This window comes from Porites lutea, chromosome 10 (assembly GCF_958299795.1).
Source record: "Porites lutea chromosome 10, jaPorLute2.1, whole genome shotgun sequence".
NCBI lineage: Eukaryota > Metazoa > Cnidaria > Anthozoa > Scleractinia > Poritidae > Porites > Porites lutea.
This window is the reverse complement of record NC_133210.1, coordinates 21,404,453-21,422,962: the sequence shown is the minus strand read 5'-3', so window position 1 is coordinate 21,422,962 and position 18,510 is coordinate 21,404,453. Positions and strand designations below refer to the sequence as shown.

Sequence of the window (18,510 nt, the reverse complement as noted above, 5' to 3'; positions counted from 1 at the left end):
ATCTTTGCCGTGACAGCAAAGTAATGCTGGTAGTTAACTTAATGGCTGATTGGGGTTTGTACAATGGGGCAGTAGGTACAGTCGTAGACATTTTGTATAAAGATGGCCGCAGACCTACTGATGATCCTGCTCCAGTACCTGATGTGGTTCTGGTGAGGTTTCCAGGATATAGGGGGCCACCGTACGTTAATGAAGATCCGACAGTTGTTCCAATTGTACCAGTAAGTCGTTCCACTGAATGCACATGCCGATGCAAGCGTCTGCAGGTTCCATTGCGACTGGCATGGGGAACAACAATCAACAAATGCCAAGGGATGACTGTGGGTGCCGGAGAAGCATTCAGGTATGTAGTGGTTCAGCCCGGGGACCATGGCTTTGAAGCCAGAAACCCAGGAGCTCTATTTGTGGCATTGTCTAGAGCAAAATCAGCTGGTGGAGAAGGAAGAGATCCTGATTTTGCTTTTCATGAAGATGTACTGGTAAACAATGACAGATTCAGACGTGTGGACACTCCAACTACAAGAGCTAGAGCAGTGGAGATTGATAGACTGCATGTCTTAGCAACTCAGTGTCGGCAGAGAAGGGTGTTAGCACCAACATATAGGGAGGAACCCTTTCTCAGACTCGTAGAGTGGGCTCAATCACAAAGTCATCATTGAGACAATGCTGAATTAGTTGGATCATAAGTGTCTGATCTATGTGTTTTTCAAATACTCCATCTGGCTAACTCATAATTACCCTGACAATAGCCAATGATGTGGTGATGTTTCATTTCAAATGAAGGGCTGACGCCTGTTTTGCTGTAATCGGTCTAGGTGACTGAGGACCTTAGTGGTCATGCATAACAATAAAAGGACCGTTATGCTGTAATTGGTCTAGGTGACCGAAGACCTTAGTGGTCATGCATAACAAATGAAACGGCTGTTGTGCTGTAATCGGTCTAGGTGACCGAGGACCTCAGTGGTCATGCATAACAAATTAGTGAAGGACCGTTATGCTGTAGTCGGTCTAGGTGACTGAGGACCTTAGTGGTCATGCATAACAAATGAAACGACTGTTGTGCTGTAATCGGTCTAGGTGACTGAGGACCGTAGTGGTCATGCATAACAGATGAAAGGAATGTTATGCTGTAATTGGTCTAGCTGACCGAGGACCTTACTGGTCATGCATAACAGATGAAAGGACTGTTATGCTGTAATCGGTCTAGGTGACTGAGGACCTTAGTGGTCATGCATAACAAGTGAAACATCATTATATCTTGTGGTCATGGACAACTAATAGCTTTGTTACTCTGTTTTCAGCCTGTGTGACAGAAAAGATGAAGTAGTTATTTGGTGTGGCCGTCTCAATTTAAAGAGCTAACTTAAACTGTATGGAGTACGTGTTTGTCAGGCTGTACCATGGTAACTGTATTAAGAAACAGCCCAGTTGAGGAACAGCCAAGGAGTTTTAAAAGGTACTGCTGTCATCTTTTTTTCTTAGCCCGGCGACACGAGTGAAGGTGGTCCCTTCATGATACCCCCGCCCTTTTGAGCGGCTAATACGGGGCGAGATCTTGTAAAGATCTTCAAAAATGCCTCGGGGGACCGGGAACCCTCTTGTTTGTCCAGCAACCTGTCTTCTTTAAGAGTAGGATGACAAGACAAATAAATATAGTAAGTAAGATAGGGGGACATTTGAGAACAACTAAACTAAATGAACTACAATAGTATAGAAACCTGCAAGAACCTGCACTTTCCCAAATTAGTGAATATGGGAAAATAAGCTAAAATAAAAGCTTTTAGGTTGTTTTTACGTTGTAGCTAATGCCAAAATGTTATTTACTTGAATCCAGTCTATTCCTTTTTCTCTCCAACAACAATGATATATTAAGAAACATTGTTATTATAGCTGGAAATTTCTTTCCAACCATGTGCACACTCATTGGTTATTTCAATGTCACCTGACATCTAACAATGAAACTTTTTGGTGCCAATATTCTCTAAGCAGGCAACATCGCTAAAATCATTCACATCAGAGGGTAACAGTGCACTATTACCCGTGAATGACCAACAACTGACATTCCAGAGAGGTTTAATGAATTTCCATGCAGCTAAAAATCACTTAAAGACTTAGCCCATGGGAAACAGTTAATTTTGTTTTCCAAGAATCTAAATATTTCCCAGCACCATTCTCATTAGTTACTTCGAGGTCACATGACATCTAACTGTTTCCCACCACAATCTCTGAGGAATTGCCAGGCTAACTGACCAGCTGCTGTGGAAATTGGAGAATGACTATATGAATGGTTAGGTACGTTAGGTACAGTGCCAAAGTTGCATTGATAACTGTGGTGATCTTCCCTGAATTTATTTCTTCATTCTGCATTTCCAGTATATGAAATTAATGTATTTATTATACCATATATAACTTTGTTGTGTGAATTCACCTTGGATAAGTCAATCTTTTCTTGTGCTGTTTTAAAGTTATAGAGTTTTAGTTTTAGTTTCAACTTTTAAGACCTTTTTCTTTCCTGCTCTTTAAACCTTATCTAACTACGTTGTACTTTTTTTCGTAGTTTTCTTTGACTCCTCTTCTGCCTTTGTCGGGAGTGGGTTGCGGCTACACGTAGGCTAGACTACATCCCGATACCGACTGGGGCGTATCAGTATTTGCAACGAGGTTATATCGTATTGTGTACCAGTGTGAATAAAACGATCTTCATCATCATCATTATTATCGTTATCATTATTGTAATGAAATCGGGAGCTCCGCTTTTAGGCTTGGCTAAATCTATATATTAATATTAAATAACTTTTAAACTAATTTACACAAAATAACTTCCTTTTACAACTTGTCGAAGCGTATTTGATTTCTCAGATAACTCCATAAGCAACTCAAATATTTTTATAAATCGATTTTTTCAATCTAGCAAAATCAGCATATTCAAAACTCACATTTAACAGATCATATATCTTGTTAAGCTCACTTTTTAGAAAATTAGCTCTCGATGTCATACTTCGTAGCGTTTTTATCTAAACATTATACTAAATGAAAGAATCATATTGTATTGTAGATAAAAGAGTAACCCCTTGCACAGAGCTAAGCGGTACCCAGAAAGATAAAAGAGGGCGCACTCAATTCTTTTGTAGATGCGCAGTTTGCGGAAATAAAAAAGTTAGGTATGTAAAAACGGGACCGACAGGAACAGTTTCTCAAACTGGAAGTGGGACTAAAAGAAAAACAAAAAAACGAAAGTCGTAAGCATCAAAAAACTAATGGGCCCGTCTGCGAAGGTGGGCAAACAAATTGGAGGTGATGTCTTTGACACTGTTGTCGGAACAGCCGCAGATGCATTTGTTGAACATGCTTTGCCTTGGATGGGCCACAAAGCAGTTGAGATGGGTCGGTATGGAAAAGTGAATTAATGAGAAATAAAAAACTACAAAAGAAAGCAGTAAATTATGGGATTAATAAACTAACTCCATTTATTCAAGATTCTGTTGGAACAGCAATGGACCAGCTGTCTACTAAAGTAAGACCCAAAAAGAAATATAAAACTGATAGAAAGGATTTAGACGGTAGAAGTGGTCGAGGTATTGATCCAATGACTGTTGTAAAAAAAGCGCCAGATATCGCAATGAAAACAACGCAAACACTTATTCCATCTTTGAAACCAGTTTACGATAGATATAAATATGGGGATATTATGAAGTCCGCTTTTGGAAGTGAACATGGAATTACATCTAGTAAGTTTTGGAGACGGCCAACAGCAGCGGAAGAGAAAGCAAAGGGAATAATACGCAAAGGTAGTAATCCTGAATTATTCTTTGCGTTTAACAAAGATGGAAAACGCTTTAGACAATATAAGTCAACATTTGTCAATAAAAACCCAGAAGCTTTAACAGATATGAACAACCTTATTTCATCTTATCTAGATACATGGCCAGAGGTCATAAGAAATAAGTATGGAATTATCATTGATGAGCACTTCTGGGAAAATAATCCGTTACTAATGGAAGGAAGTGGAGTTGATATTCACAAATGGATTGGAAAACTTCCAAGACCAAAAGCAGGATGGACTCTAGGAAAGTACAAATATATGGGTCCATACAATCCTCCAGAAAAACAATTAAGTTATGATCAAAACACTGGAGAAGTGACAGAGTGGAGAGTTAAACGATATAACAAAGTCGATGAGATAGCAGCATATGATGATATCTGTTACGACATGGGTCGCCCCAAAGGTGATTGCGACAGAGAAATGGTACAGTCATTGGATGAGATTCCATATGGTGAAATGCCAAAGTGGGGCTCAACTGCAAGATTCTTTATTAATACGAAGAAAAAACTTGGACTTGGCCCTCAAAAAAACGCGTGTCGGCGTTGAGTAGTGATTGGTCTCAACAATTAGCCGACGAACTTCACAAACCAATCACACGAAACTTTCAAAAGAGATCAGTGGTGTCAAACGGGATTGATGAAATCTGGGCTGCTGATTTAGTTGAAATGCAAAAGTTTAGTAAGTGGAACAAAGGGGTAAAGTATCTGTTCATGGTTATAGACGTATTTAGCAAGTATGGATGGATAAGGAGTCTAAAAGACAAGAAAACTGAAACTGTCAGTAAAGCATTTGATGACATATTCAAAAGTACACGTAAACCACAAATGCTATGGACAGATAAAGGTTCTGAGTTTATCAGTAAACATTTCAAAGATTTTCTGAAGAGTAAAGGAATCACACTGTATCACAGCGAAAACGAAGAAAAATCTAGTGTTGTTGAGAGATGGAATAAAACAATGAAAAATAGAATGTGGAAGATGTTTACTGTGAATAACAACACTGTTTACTTTGATAAGATTGATAAACTAGTTAATGATTACAACAACACAAGGCATTCTAGCATAAAAATGACTCCTGTTGAAGCAAGTAAAAAGAAAAATGAAAGTAAAGTTTGGTCTAATTTGTACGGCGATTCTATTTACTTGAAACCTGGTAAACCAGCGTTTGCGATTGGCGATAAAGTTAGAATTTCTAAGTAAAAGAGGCAAGTATTTGATAAGGTTAGGCCCGGTTCAGACGCCGTACTTTTCATGAGCCGAACCTAATTCGAATTAAGACCGACCCAAATTATTTAGACCGGGCTAAATTGATTCAGACGCCGATCTTATTCCAGCCGAACTAAATTCAAAATCATTCACAAAAGGAGAAAAATGCTCATTTCGCTCAGCGGTGTTTGTAAACATGGCGGACAACAACGATGCACGAATTAAAGCTATTCTCCTGCGAAAAATTAAAAATTCTGCAAACAGGAGGAGAATGTTGCGAAATGCATTGAGCTATTTAACTACAAAGAGAAGACAACTGATAAATGTATGTATACTCAGTCTTCTTTTGGTATCGTCGCGTGGAATTGCGGTGACAAACAAGTACAAGCGTTCTTGCCGTCGACTGGAAAGAAACAACGGCTGGTTTAACCTGGTTTGGTCAACCTATTCAGAGCAACGCTTCAAGAAAACCTTTCGGGTGTCACGTGAAACATTTAGCTTTATTCTAGTTCGAATCAGGCATGCCCTGGAGAGGGATACCGTCAACGAGGAACCAATATCACCGGAGTGTCGTTTGGCGATCTGCCTTTACCGTCTCGCCAGAGGAGACTACTACTATACCATTGCGGAAATGACGGGCTTGGGAGTGTCTTCAGTTTGTACAATATGCAGTGAGGTAACGAGAGCAATCGTTGAAAACATGTGGGAGGATTGTGTAAATAAGCATTTACCTAAAACACCAGAAGAGTTCAAAACAAAGATTGTAGATATGGAGGAATTGTGGCAATTCCCTTATTGTTGGTCAGCTGTTGATGGCTGCCACATACCAATTAAGTGCCCGCCTGGCGGACTGGAATCCTGTAAGGAATACCACAACTTTAAGAATTTTTATTCTATAGTGATGATGGCATTGGTAGACTCGAAATGTCGCTTCATTTGGGGTACCTGTGGGTTTCCAGGCAACTCACACGATGCAGTTATATTTCATTCCACACAACTTTGGTCTGACATTAAAGAAGGAAACTTTATTCCTGAAATAGCAGCAAACCTTAATGGAGTACTTGTGCCCCCCTTAGTGGTTGGTGATTCAGCATTCCCCTTCCAACCATGGCTAATGAAACCATATGGCAATGCTGTTCTCACACCAGAGCAAAGATACTTTAACTATCGCCTTAGTAGGGCTAGAATGGTTACTGAAGAGTGTTATGGACAACTCAAGGGGAGGTGGCGAATTCTCTTAAGAAAGTGTGAGGGCAGCAAAGAAGAAGTCAGAGTGGCTACCCTTGCATGCATGGTTTTACACAATGTATGCATTGATAGAGGGGACACCATTTCAAAAAAGTTGAATTTAACTGTTGATCTAGTTACAAATCAAAGGCGAGATAGGCAGCAGATCTGTGAATTACTCCAGATGACATCCTGTGAGAAGATTAGAGACTCCAGCCTCCAAGCTAATGTAATACGCAACGCCCTTGCAGCAAAACTCTTTCTGGAGAAACAGACAGGTCTAGTATGTTAATTCCAAAGGAGGAGGCCCAGCTACTCTTAAATAATAACGAAACTGTCTTTTAAGGCTGATTTTGAATTACATCTTAATGGGCTGTTTTAAAAACCCACATTGAATAATGGCAAGCTAGTGTTAAGGAGTAGCCTCTCACACAGGCGTTTTCAAGGGAGCTCATATTTCGTCCCCACAAACGCCTGCTAAACCCAGAACAACATTCCATTCCCATAGCCTGCGACTAAATCTTACTTTTCACGCTCTGAGTGTGACATTTATTAGAGGTCATATAGCTTCCTTGTGTTTCCTCTAAATCGAGTAATTTTTGGGTTACCTGCGGTCAAGGTCAACTTTCTAGAATTTGGAAAGTACAATGTGACTGGCTAAGCTTGAGAAAGGAATGTTTTCTTGGTTGAGCAGGCGTTTCTGGGGAGGGACAAAATACAAGCTCCCCGAAAAATGCCTGCGTGGGAGGCTAGTTAAGGAGGTGAGGTGACTAACAAGGGCATCCATTTAACTTAACATTAACTTGAACGTTTAATTTCCCAATTTGTGAAAGTGATTGACATAAATTCCATCTTGTTGCTGTTTACATTTAAAGTTCAAAACAGACTTAAGGAAAAGTAGTATTGAAGTAATGTATACAATCAACACCAGTCTCACTTGTAGGCCAGGACACTCAACACACAACACTTAACTGCACAAATGCAGGTCTACTGTACAAATTGTCTAATGGGGCCCAGTAAGGCCCATTCAGACATTGTAGTTGTGGGGTCTTTCCTTTCATAAAAATTGATCACATTAATTTAACTTAATAGTTCTTTAACCCTTTAGACCCTAACATCAAAATTTGAATTCTCATTTGCTGCCCCTATTCATTTGCTACAGAAGTAGTGGGGAGAAGTTGATAAATATCAAGCAAATTCATCTTGTGTGATCATGTCCGTAATTCTCATGACCACTCTGTTTTACAAAGCATGGATGTTACAAGGAGAAATTTGATGGTGATCACCCTTAGGGCTTAAAGGGTTAATAGTGTATGTAGTTGAGTTGGTATTTTGGTTAAAAGGTTGTTGGGTGTCCTGTAAATGCCAACATTTTAGATAAATTACTAGAAACTGCTCCTAAAAGAGTACATGCCAGCAGAATGCCCAGTTTCAAATTTCTGGGTAGAACCAACACAACTGTCAACATTTCTTGGTCTTTCTACTGTAACATAGAGCCATAAACAGCCCTCTTTAGCTTGGGTTTTGTTTTGCCATAGAAGACAATGTAATAAAAGTGAACTCAACTGTTCCTTTTCTTTTTGTGCATGAATATTTCAGCCACAATGAATAAAAAGGGAAAATTCCCTTGAGAATGTCAAATGGCCTACAAAAGACATCTCATCTGCCTATTCTGTGGTAGTTACATGTGTTTAATTTGTGAAGAAAATCATGCAAGATGCTTTTTTATTATTTCTTGTTGTTGTGTTTAAAGGGTTGAATCCAGAGTAACTGTTAATTCTCATTTTTGCAGCAAAAAGGATTACTTCTTGTTGACTTAGAAAACTACCTGCAGACTTACACTTCAAACAGTTTCCCAGAACCCACTTAATGTAATCATAATTAACTCACAATCAGCAGAGAGAGTTTGTAAAGGATAATATTTGTTCAGCTTAAGTCAGTTCATAATAAAGCAGTTAGTAGCAACACAACATTTTGTTTGAATCTTTAACTGTAGAGTGGTCAATTATTAATATACAATCAGAAGTTACCGTCACGTCAGTTTCTGTGTAAAATTATGATACTGCAAAAAAAAAAACAAATTTGTTCCACTATTTTCTTGTGTATAAGTAGGAGATGGCAGAAAATACCTCACCACTCTATTATCCTTGCCTATAAAAACTGAAAACAATTAAAGGGACCGGTAAACAGGATTGTCAGATGTGGTACGTGATGATGCGGGGGAAATGGGTCGAAACTGGTAATTTTGAACACCCTGGTTCATGCCACCTTCTGGGGCAAAAGCATGTGGTTGTGCATGCTGCAGAGAGAGCCCATCATTAAAACTACAGGGAGGTGAACTAAAACCCAAATTTCCTACTGCAGAACCATGACTCTGACCCCACGATGGCTGTTGATTTCCACATGAAAGCATCATTTGCATTAATTTTAACTCACGCTCCCGTGATTTTTCCATATCATCTTTGATAAAATTTATAAGGCCCTTTGCAGGATCTTTCTCTGCAATGGTTTTCATTAGTTTAATGGCTTCACAGATTGGATCATCCCGGTTACTTTTTCGCTTTGGCTGTTTTATAGGCACAAACACATTCGTGCTTTGGTTGCTTGATGATGCTTTACTTTCAGATGTATCCTCAGTTGGTGTACTACACGTGGGAACCTGCGTACGATAAAACTGAGTTGGTTCTATGGCTTGCTCAGGCTGGCAATAATCCCTACTTTTGACAATCTCGTACAGCTTCTGAAACCATTCTCCATAGCTTTTATCTTCTTGGAATCTTTTAATCCCAGTGCCAGACTTAATGGTAAGAGCAGCTTTTTTACACTCTGAAACACACTTTTTGAACTTTGATCTCAGTTGATCAATGGTGAAGTAGAAATTTTCCTCTCTTGCAGCAGTCCTCTTTTTCATTTCATCACGAATTCTCCCATAGATTTCCCCATTCTGTTGACATTTAATGTTCCTAAATATCAGCTTTGTCTTGTACTCATCAGTGCTCACAATGATATCAATAAAGTCATTGAGCAGCTCTTGAGACCACCTTGGCTTTCTTCCTGGTTTTTTCTGCTTCTTGTTTGATGACTTCCCACACTTATCTTTGTGTTCTTCTACATCCTCTTCCGAGTCTGAAAGTCGGTCCTGTTCTTCACAACTGTTACAGAGATGAAAAAATTAATCATAACAACATTGTTTGTGTTGGATTACCAAAGACAAAACAAATGATAATGTTATCATCACTTTAGGGAAATTGTAAGTATTTGTGGTGACTGAAGATGGTCACTGAAAGAATGTATAGGCTCATTCATTACTTTAGTATTGGAAAGGACACAAGAGTGACTATAGGCCAGTGGCTTCAAAATATGAAACTTTGTGTTTATTCATTTTGGTCACAAAATGTTACTGCAGTACCTTCACTGACATAATTTTCCAGAAAAGAGGTTGGGGGAGGGATGAAAATGATTCTGGCTGTCCAGATACTGGCTTCTCTTGGGTAACCTAGGGTTAGAACTAATATAGTACTGCTTTTGCAATATTATTAACTATTTATTGTACTTAATTTTAAAATAGGGATTTGTTGATCCAGTTTCAAAGAAATGAACTTTGTACGGTGTTGAGTACATTAGAATAGTATTTCCTACACATCATATTATTCGTGGCTTTTTGAGATACAGTAGAACCCCGGTACATATGTAACTCGAACTCTGAAGGGAAACGAAAAACAGAGTTAGCGGGGTAAATTTCAGCGAAATTTTGATCAAGGGAAAGGAAATTTAGTTGGAATTACAATTTAGTTCGAGTAAGCGGGGAATTCGAGTTATCCTAGTTCGAGTTATCGAGGTTCTACTGTACTTCTAATATCTTGAAAGACACAGTTAACTGCAGCAATAATAAACTCTGCTACCCGCAACTCTTATATTAATCAAACGATCAACACGTACTTGACTTTTTCTTGATCGGGCTGTTCCTTTTTCCCGCCATCGCCAATAATTTTTTCCCGAAAACAGGGCTCGCAGTACCCAACACATCGTCCCGCGGCCCATCTCTCTGTGTTTTCGTCAAGTTCGAATGTTCAGCACTTATTACAGATTGGAATTGTGCATTTTAAACAAGTGTATTTTGTGTTTGAGAAACAGGAGCTGCACATATAGTCCCTGGCGAGGCTTGCCCTCCATGCCGCCATTTCTGTTGACAAATACGCTCCACAACGCATGCTCCCTGAGTTAAACTGCTTGCAAAATACCTTATAATAATTTATGCATTAGGTTCGGTACATGAAAAGTTCGGCGTCTGAATCAAAGCCGTTCCAAAGGCGTTCCACAGTCGAAATTCCCGGCCGGGCTAGGCGAAAAGAACGGCTGAGCCGTTCCAAATTGAAATAGGCGTTCCTAATTGATTCAGACGCCGAACTTTTCATGAACTTAATTCAGTGTATTAGGTTCGGCTCATGAAAAGTACGGCGTCTGAACCGGGCCTTACACACCAAACTGGACAGAGGAGATATTTATGATTGATAAAGTTTTACCAACAAAACCTGTTACGTATAGCATTGTCGATCTGATGGGAGAACCAATTAAAGGTTCTTTCTACGAGCAAGAATTGCAAAAAGCAAAACAGCAGACATTTAGAATAGAAAAAGTGATCAGACGAGATAATAAGAAAAAGATGGCATTAGTGAAATGGAGTGGTTATCGTGATAAATTTAACTCATGGGTGAGTTCTAAGGATTTGGTTGATTTTTAATACAAATGATGTATTAAAAACATAAATCCTAATATTACTCAGTTACTTCCTCTTCTTCAACAATTAAATCTTCAATATTATCATCCTCACTTTCGTTATTCTCTTCAATATCGCTTTGCTCATCTTCCTCTTCAATTTTTAGTAAAGACTCTCGAGGTTTTAATAGTTTGACATAGCACTCTTGAACTTTTATTTGTAAAGATGTAACAGTTTTACTTATGAAAATTCCTTCGATTATTAAAGCCATTTTAACATTGCAGTACTGATCAAGATATTTAAAAGGATTTATATCCTTCTTTCCCTTTGTCTTAAACAGAGAAAGAATCTTCTTTGATTTTTCTGAGTAAATAAGTTTTGCGTAGAGAACTGGCGCGGCTGAAGTGTCTCTCTTAGTTTTCTTTTTTCCTTTCCTGTCGGTATACTCAACCTGTTTGTAATAAAATGGCTCAGAGAGAGATGATGCTAGATCCGCACCGTATTCACTCTCTAGATGTTGCTGGCAAATAGTTGTTATATTGTTTATAACATCAAAAAATGCCTTTTCTTGTGTGTTTGGCTCGCTATCTTTACTCCAGAGGCAAACCGGAATACTATATCCAACTAACTTACCTGTTTCTTGGTTTTTCTTCTCATTTACTCCAAAAGAGAAAAGAAGTGGAGTTTCGATAATAAGTTGCCCTTTCTTTCCATTTGAATATTTAACTTCAATTGGAATACGTTTGTATTTAATTTTAGAATCTTTGACTTTGTATTCCTTTGCTTCCTTAAAGATAATGTTGTCTGGGGTTAAATCTTCGTAACTTGTGATTTGCATTTTTATTATTATTTAAATTAACTTTTAAGCTATTTTTTTCTTTCTTCTAAAAGTGTTGATATTTTCATAAACTGTCTTCCAATATGAGAAAAAAACATCCCATTTTCACCTCTACTTATTTTCATTACAGAAACGCGCCCATTGAAAAACGTCGCCCGTGAAAAGTGGGGTACCCAAAAACGAGGGTTCAAAGACTACCGTCGTTTTCGGTCTCTTACGAACTTCTTAGCGGTTAACTATTCTCACACTTTCAAGAGACAATGCAGAAAAAATAGAAGTAGGTTGCTATTGTTTTAAGTGTTGGAATGTCTGTCATTGCTACAAAGAAGAAAATGTTTAATATGCAAAGAGAAGCAAGTTTTCTTTCTCGTGCACTAACATAAAACTCTCGCGAATTCGGTAGTCTCGTGCGAATTGTTTCGATGACAAAACAATTAAAGCTTATCAGAAACCAAAGTATTCTTCACTTAAAAACTCATCTTCACGAAAATCACTCGATAAGATTGAATGAAAATGTTTGCAGCGTTTATAAATATTGTTATCAGAAGCGGTATTGTAGTTGTTTTCAAAAGACGGATTAGATTGCTGTTTAGGTTTGGCCATTAAATATGTAGTTATAGCGTTCGTAAATAAAGTATCGCTCTTAATTTTGCCTTATATTGTGCTAAAATCAATATCTTAAATGAAGAATTATAAGTGAGAGTGCTTTTTCGTCGAATTTGCCCGTAAATTTTAAGGTTTATAATACTATCCAAAACCCGCGACAAAATGTAAACAAACTATTAACGAATCGGTTGCGCTCATATTTCATCGATCGATTCGAACCATGAAGTTTGTAAAGGTAAAAATTCATTTTAAGTCAGTGCATTGAATTATTTACGGCAAAATCAACAACAATCATCGAGGATTTTTCAATTTTGAAGCGTTTAACAGCAAAAAGTCACATGCTAATTCGGAGTAAATTTAGACAGTTTTTAAACAGACTGAGCTATTGTTAGTCGTGTGAAGTTCTATTCTTTATCGAAGAATAAGCAAATGTTGCGGCTGTCTGAGCAGGAACAATAAACAGGAAAGGGATATACCTAGGCGATTTCTTGATTGACACTAAATTAACTTCATTTTTCACTTATTTGCATTTTCACGATCGACGTTTTTGAATGGGCGCGTTTCTGTAATGACTATGAGAAAATCATAGTCATTAAGTTCCTTTAATAATTTCTATTTCTTGTTTTTTTTTCACTAGTTTTTGAATCCATCTTATTTTTAGGTCATATAATTTTTACACGAAAATTTATTTTTGTGGGAGATCCCCTAATTACTCATTCTCACACAACTCATCAAAAATTCAGCAAATGGGGATTTCCCTAATGTTATTCTGGATTCACTTTCATATTAGAGTAGTAATAAGAGGATGATTTCCACATCTCTCTCACTGGTACTTTACCGTCATTCCCGCGAGCCGAGCGAAGCGAGGCGAGCTATTGTTTTTGTCAATTTTCATTTAATTCTCCAAATGATATAAAAAGGCAGAAAATTATAGAAAATAAACAGGGGAAAATTTTAATGGTTAAAGGTAAAATAAACAGAAAATCACAGAAATTTAACATAACTTTTTTCAGTGCCACTTTTGAAAAGAGTACAAAATTAATGACAGAAAATAAACAGGGGAGAATTTTAATGGTTAATGACAGGATTAATCAGGGGAATGACGGGAAAAAGTACCAGTGAGTTGAGGTGGAAGGCATCCTCTTATTACTACTCACAAGCGAACTCCATTTAAAAAAGTTAAGGTCAGACTCGCCTAAGTTACTGAGATCGACCGGAGTCTTTAGGCGGAAAAAGGAATATGAAAGAAAAAATGGCAAGCTTGTTCTCGTCAACAGGGCTTGACCAAATTTTAGCATGATCGTGATCATACTGACATAGAAAAAGATAAGCACCAATGGTTCTGACTTTAGAAGAAAATTGTTCTTGTTCTCGGGTGCAACAAGACAAATATCACTTCGTTCGAAAATATCACGCCGTTTCCTACAATGCGCAAATTTAAGGGCTGTTCTTGTAGAGACTGATAAATCTGACTCGTCGTGGTTGTACTGGAGGTGCTCTATGTTCGAAATTTCTTGCGATGCCTCTTCAGTAAAAGATACTTTTACCGTAAAGGGATCGAATACTTGTAATGGAGACACATAGAATATCATTGACGATACATTTCGAAATTTCTTCGAGTTCACAAACTTGATATTGATCCACTGAAATTTTAATAAATGACACTTCTTGTGCCTGTTATTGAGGTTATTTCGGGGGTATCCAAACTTTTAGGATGTGTAATATAGATTTAGCCAGGGCTAAAAGCGAAGCTCCCATTAATAAATTTATAATTTAAATCAAACAATAAACTTGTAATCCACAAATCAGTTAACTTATAGGCACATATGTGACTTTTTAGGGAAAGCTAAGGCTAAATGATTTTAGAGTGAAAAAAAAAATCGTACATCGAATTGATAGCCATATAAATAGAGGATATTACACGGTGGCGCGAAGATATGAATTTTATTTTCGGTGGCAAAACAATATTTTACGAACGAGCGCAGCCAGTGAGTAAAATATTGTTTTTGCCACGAGAAAATAAAATTCATATCTTCAAGCCGCCGTGTAATGTTCTTTTTATTATATAGACAAAAAGACATCGATAAAATAATAGATTTTTATTCGCCAAAAAATAGTTGTGACGGCCCAAATTTACAGTATAGCGATATCAGACATTGTTTACAATAATCTTGAGAAATAACACTGAGCTGAATAGGGCTCCAAAATGACAAAATATAAGCAAAGCTTTGAAAAATGTGTTATTAAAATTCAAAAGACGCAAGACGCCTACAAATTTTGGAGGGAAATTACCGAAACTACGTCATCGATAAACTCACGTGTGAGATTATGGAAAATAAACCACTCGGGTCCCGGATGTAGATTTTATGAATTTTACGAGTGGTATATTTTCCAGTAAAACATTCGTGTCCATATATATATATATATATATATATATATATATATATATATATACCCAAAAAATAGCAATCATCTTCGATCACATCTTGATCACAGTAGATTAGGCCTGGAAAACGAATTCTTGGAAAACAAATCAGGCTGAACTTTTTCCGTTCGACAAGTTTACTTAACAAAATCTTGCCAACAACTCTGGGTACGTGTAAACCAACATTTCATACTTTAATACATTACATCTGAGGTGAAACAGTAATATGAGGGGCTGTTTTTATCATACAGACCTCAGACAAAATGCAGTATTTCACAATTTTTCAAGACAAATTGCACTCATTCAATACCGTATTCAGAACCGTACGACGCACGCGTGGGCTTTTAGCAAGACCGTTCAAAAAAATTCCAAAATCACCTATACGGCCAGCCGGTTCTCACTTTTGACAAGCGCCAAATTGTCAGTGAACATTAAAAGAGTTACGCTTCAACATAATAGAGAATTTATTGTTTTTTTTTTTATTTAATGGTTTTATGAACGATGTGTAATCTTGAAAAGCGTTTGATACGCGCGGCATTTTGAGTACTCCTGCAAGCGATGTTTATGAACGACTGAAAACAAACGGCTAAGCCATTAAAATTGCAAAAGACTACTAACAATCAATAAAAGAAATGTAATTCGGTGAAACATTTACAGAGACAACAATTTTCATTCACGAAGACAAGTATTAAAGCGTCTCTAAAAATCCTGAGTCTTTAAGCTTAAGCTTAAGGCTTTTAGCCGGCTTCCTGATGTTTACTGTTTTCAAAGATGACTTCGAGGCAAGAAAGTCGCTCAAAGCTTTCTTTCTACAGCCAAAATTATAACCAAATACTCTTAGGAACGTTTTTTTCTTTCTATTTGGGGAGAGAAAATATCGAATAAAGGCTTTTTAAAGCTCTGTAAGCTTATATCAAACCTCATACTAGATCAGATCATACGAACGTGCATAAACTGGCCTCATAAACTGTGCTCGACTTCATGACATTAGGTATAAAAAAACAAACACATACAATATATACAATAATCACTCAGGCTTACCATTCGAGATGCAGCTCCTGAGAGCTATCAAGTAAGGCCAGAATCGCTCGAGGGACTTTCCAACCCGTATCCAACAAGGTGAAAAACGAAAACGATGTCATCCGAAATCGGATTTCCAACTTTGACAAGCGGCGCATTTTTCAACCAAAAATTCAATTCAAACTCAAATTCAAATTCAAACATCACAAGTGGACAAAAAACTCTGTCACCATCAGCTGTCGAAGTAAACAAGTTTCAAGATGCTGTATAAATTTTCTTCATGAACTCACCTGTCAAATTTTGACCAATCAGAGCATAAAAATTGGACGGTCGTAGAGCGTGATCAACGCGTGACTATGGTGAGAAAAGTGAAAAGCCTCTGTGTATTTTTAAATGACTGGCTGAATTTCTGCGTCCGAGATCAGTTTGAAATCAAAATGTTAATAGCGCGGGGCCATAGTGACATTAACACAACACTTTCTGTCATCATGTCATTATTTTGCTGCCGTTCTCTTTGCCTTTGTATTTCTCTTTCGCGTTGCCTTTGTCTATTAATTCTAGCCCTGTCTCGTTCTGCTTGCCGTCGTTTTTCACTATAATTTTCTCTCCTTCTTCTCGCCCTGACTCTTTCTACTTGCCGACTTTCTTCGCTAAAATTTTGTCTTCTTCTTCTACTTCTAACGCGCTCTCTTTGGCGATCGTCTTCGCTTGCTCTACGCGTGTTGACTGTTGCTCTCTGCCGTTCACCTTCTCGTTGCTCTCTGCTTAAAACCTGTCGTCTACCCGCTAAATTCTCTCTGCCTTTGTTTATTGACATAATGGCTTCCGTAAGTTGTAATAAAAAGTTACAAAGGCTCTGTCGAAAAATCTTTTTTCTAAGTTGCTTTGAAATTTGTTGCGCGATTTTGCGCGATATAATTGCGCGACGTTGCGCCATGCGATTTCCCGCCAAAAAGTCTCTACTTTCCCCTACCCCAAGAGTCCATGCGGACTACTTTCCACTACCCGGAAAGTCCGTACGGACGGACGTACGCTACGTCATAACCAAAATTTCTCGGATGGATAGTTTACCAAATTATCTTAGTTATGGTGCTCCGCTAAAAACTTTAAAACAAGTCTCAAAGGACGAATTTGGATCAATATCTTCACCAAAATCGTTGACGATTTCGGTAAGTAGAGAATGCTCGTTCACTTCGATGTATTCGATCGTCTTAGTAGGGATTTGCAATTTGCTTTCTCGATACAAAGGAACGTCCTCTTTCAGAACAAAGTGTGAACGTTTGTTAAGTTTAGTGGAACATGGTGGGTCGAAATGATTTTCAACAATTCGTAGGGATGTGTTTCGATAGGACGTTTTTCGTCCAGGGTTCGGAAGTGTAGTAATCATGCGACTGATTTGGACAAACACACGCCTTGTGGCCGACTACGCCACATCTGCACGAAGGCGGGGTCCTGCGATGTGAACCCTCCAGCATAACGACGGTGATAAGGCTGCACTGATGATGGAGAATTCCTATCACGATTTGCGAAATTTGGGCGAAAACCATCCCTTAAAGACTTTGTTTCATCTGTTAAATCCTGACTCAATTTGTCGTGTAGTAACGTGTAAAGTGGATTTTCTTTACAATTGTTCAAGTTGCTTCGGCTGTCTGCAATAGTGCGATCAGCAAATTCAGTACGGCGTGCCAAATTTACTGCTGTGAGGTATTCTTTTGGCTGATGCATCAAACGTCACGTTTAATGTCGGCACACAACCCGTTAGCGAAATAGTAATACTGGTCTTCTTCAGATACACCTAGTCGTCGACAAATGGTGTCGATAAATTCGTTGTAAGAATCCAAAGATTCATGGAGACCCTGTTGTCTCGAAATGAGTGACTGTCGTAACGTACTGCCATTTCAAATCATCGGATAAAAATCGTTCTTTTAACGCTTTAGTTAAGAGATCGAAAGTTTTTCGTGTCTCTGGTTCGAGAGAGAAATAAAACGTCTCGGCAAGTCCCGTTAAATGACATACTAAGTTAGCGGCCAAACATGCCGAATCTAGTTTGCGATCGCAGCCCTTAAACTGAGTTTCAAATTTCTCAAGCCAGCAGTAAATATCCTGTGATTCGCTACCGGAAAATAGTTCCAAACGTTCTTCAGCGCAGTCGTGGTGTGTTATGTCATCTGTCAGTAAAATAACCGGAGTAATCATTTTGTCTTCTTATAAGCTGATCCAACTTACGCAACGCTTCCTCAAAAGACATATTGGACTGACACTTAAGAATTCACGCTATATAGATTAAACTATGTCTAAATCATAAAAGTTATAATTTTAAGATTTGCTTAAAACAAGATAATGAGCATAGTAAGATATAGAAAGCAGGAACAAAAGTGAACAAAAGTCATTTAAAAGTTCGCCATTAACGAAGTCTTTATGCTGAACCGAGTCCGCAGGCGTCACTGACGCGGGCAGTTCTCTGTAAATATGGATCCGAGGTCCTTTTCGTTACGTGGCTTGCGATAATCGTCATATTATCAAGTAAGGGGAGAGCTACGAAGAATGATCGAGCCATCAAATAATCTTCAGCAACTCTTTCCTACCAGTGATGAGGAACTTTACTCGCTCGTTGGAGTCGACGAGGCGAGAGGTACCAGAATCGTAGCA

At 38.1% G+C, this 18,510-nt stretch overlaps 1 protein-coding gene across 1 annotated transcript in view; it reads right to left on the bottom strand.

Annotated features, from left to right (window-relative positions):
• The window catches only part of LOC140950277 (cell adhesion molecule DSCAM-like), a 265,680-nt gene that overhangs the window by 218,185 nt on the left and 28,985 nt on the right, over nt 1–18,510 (bottom strand). The window lies entirely within an intron of this gene.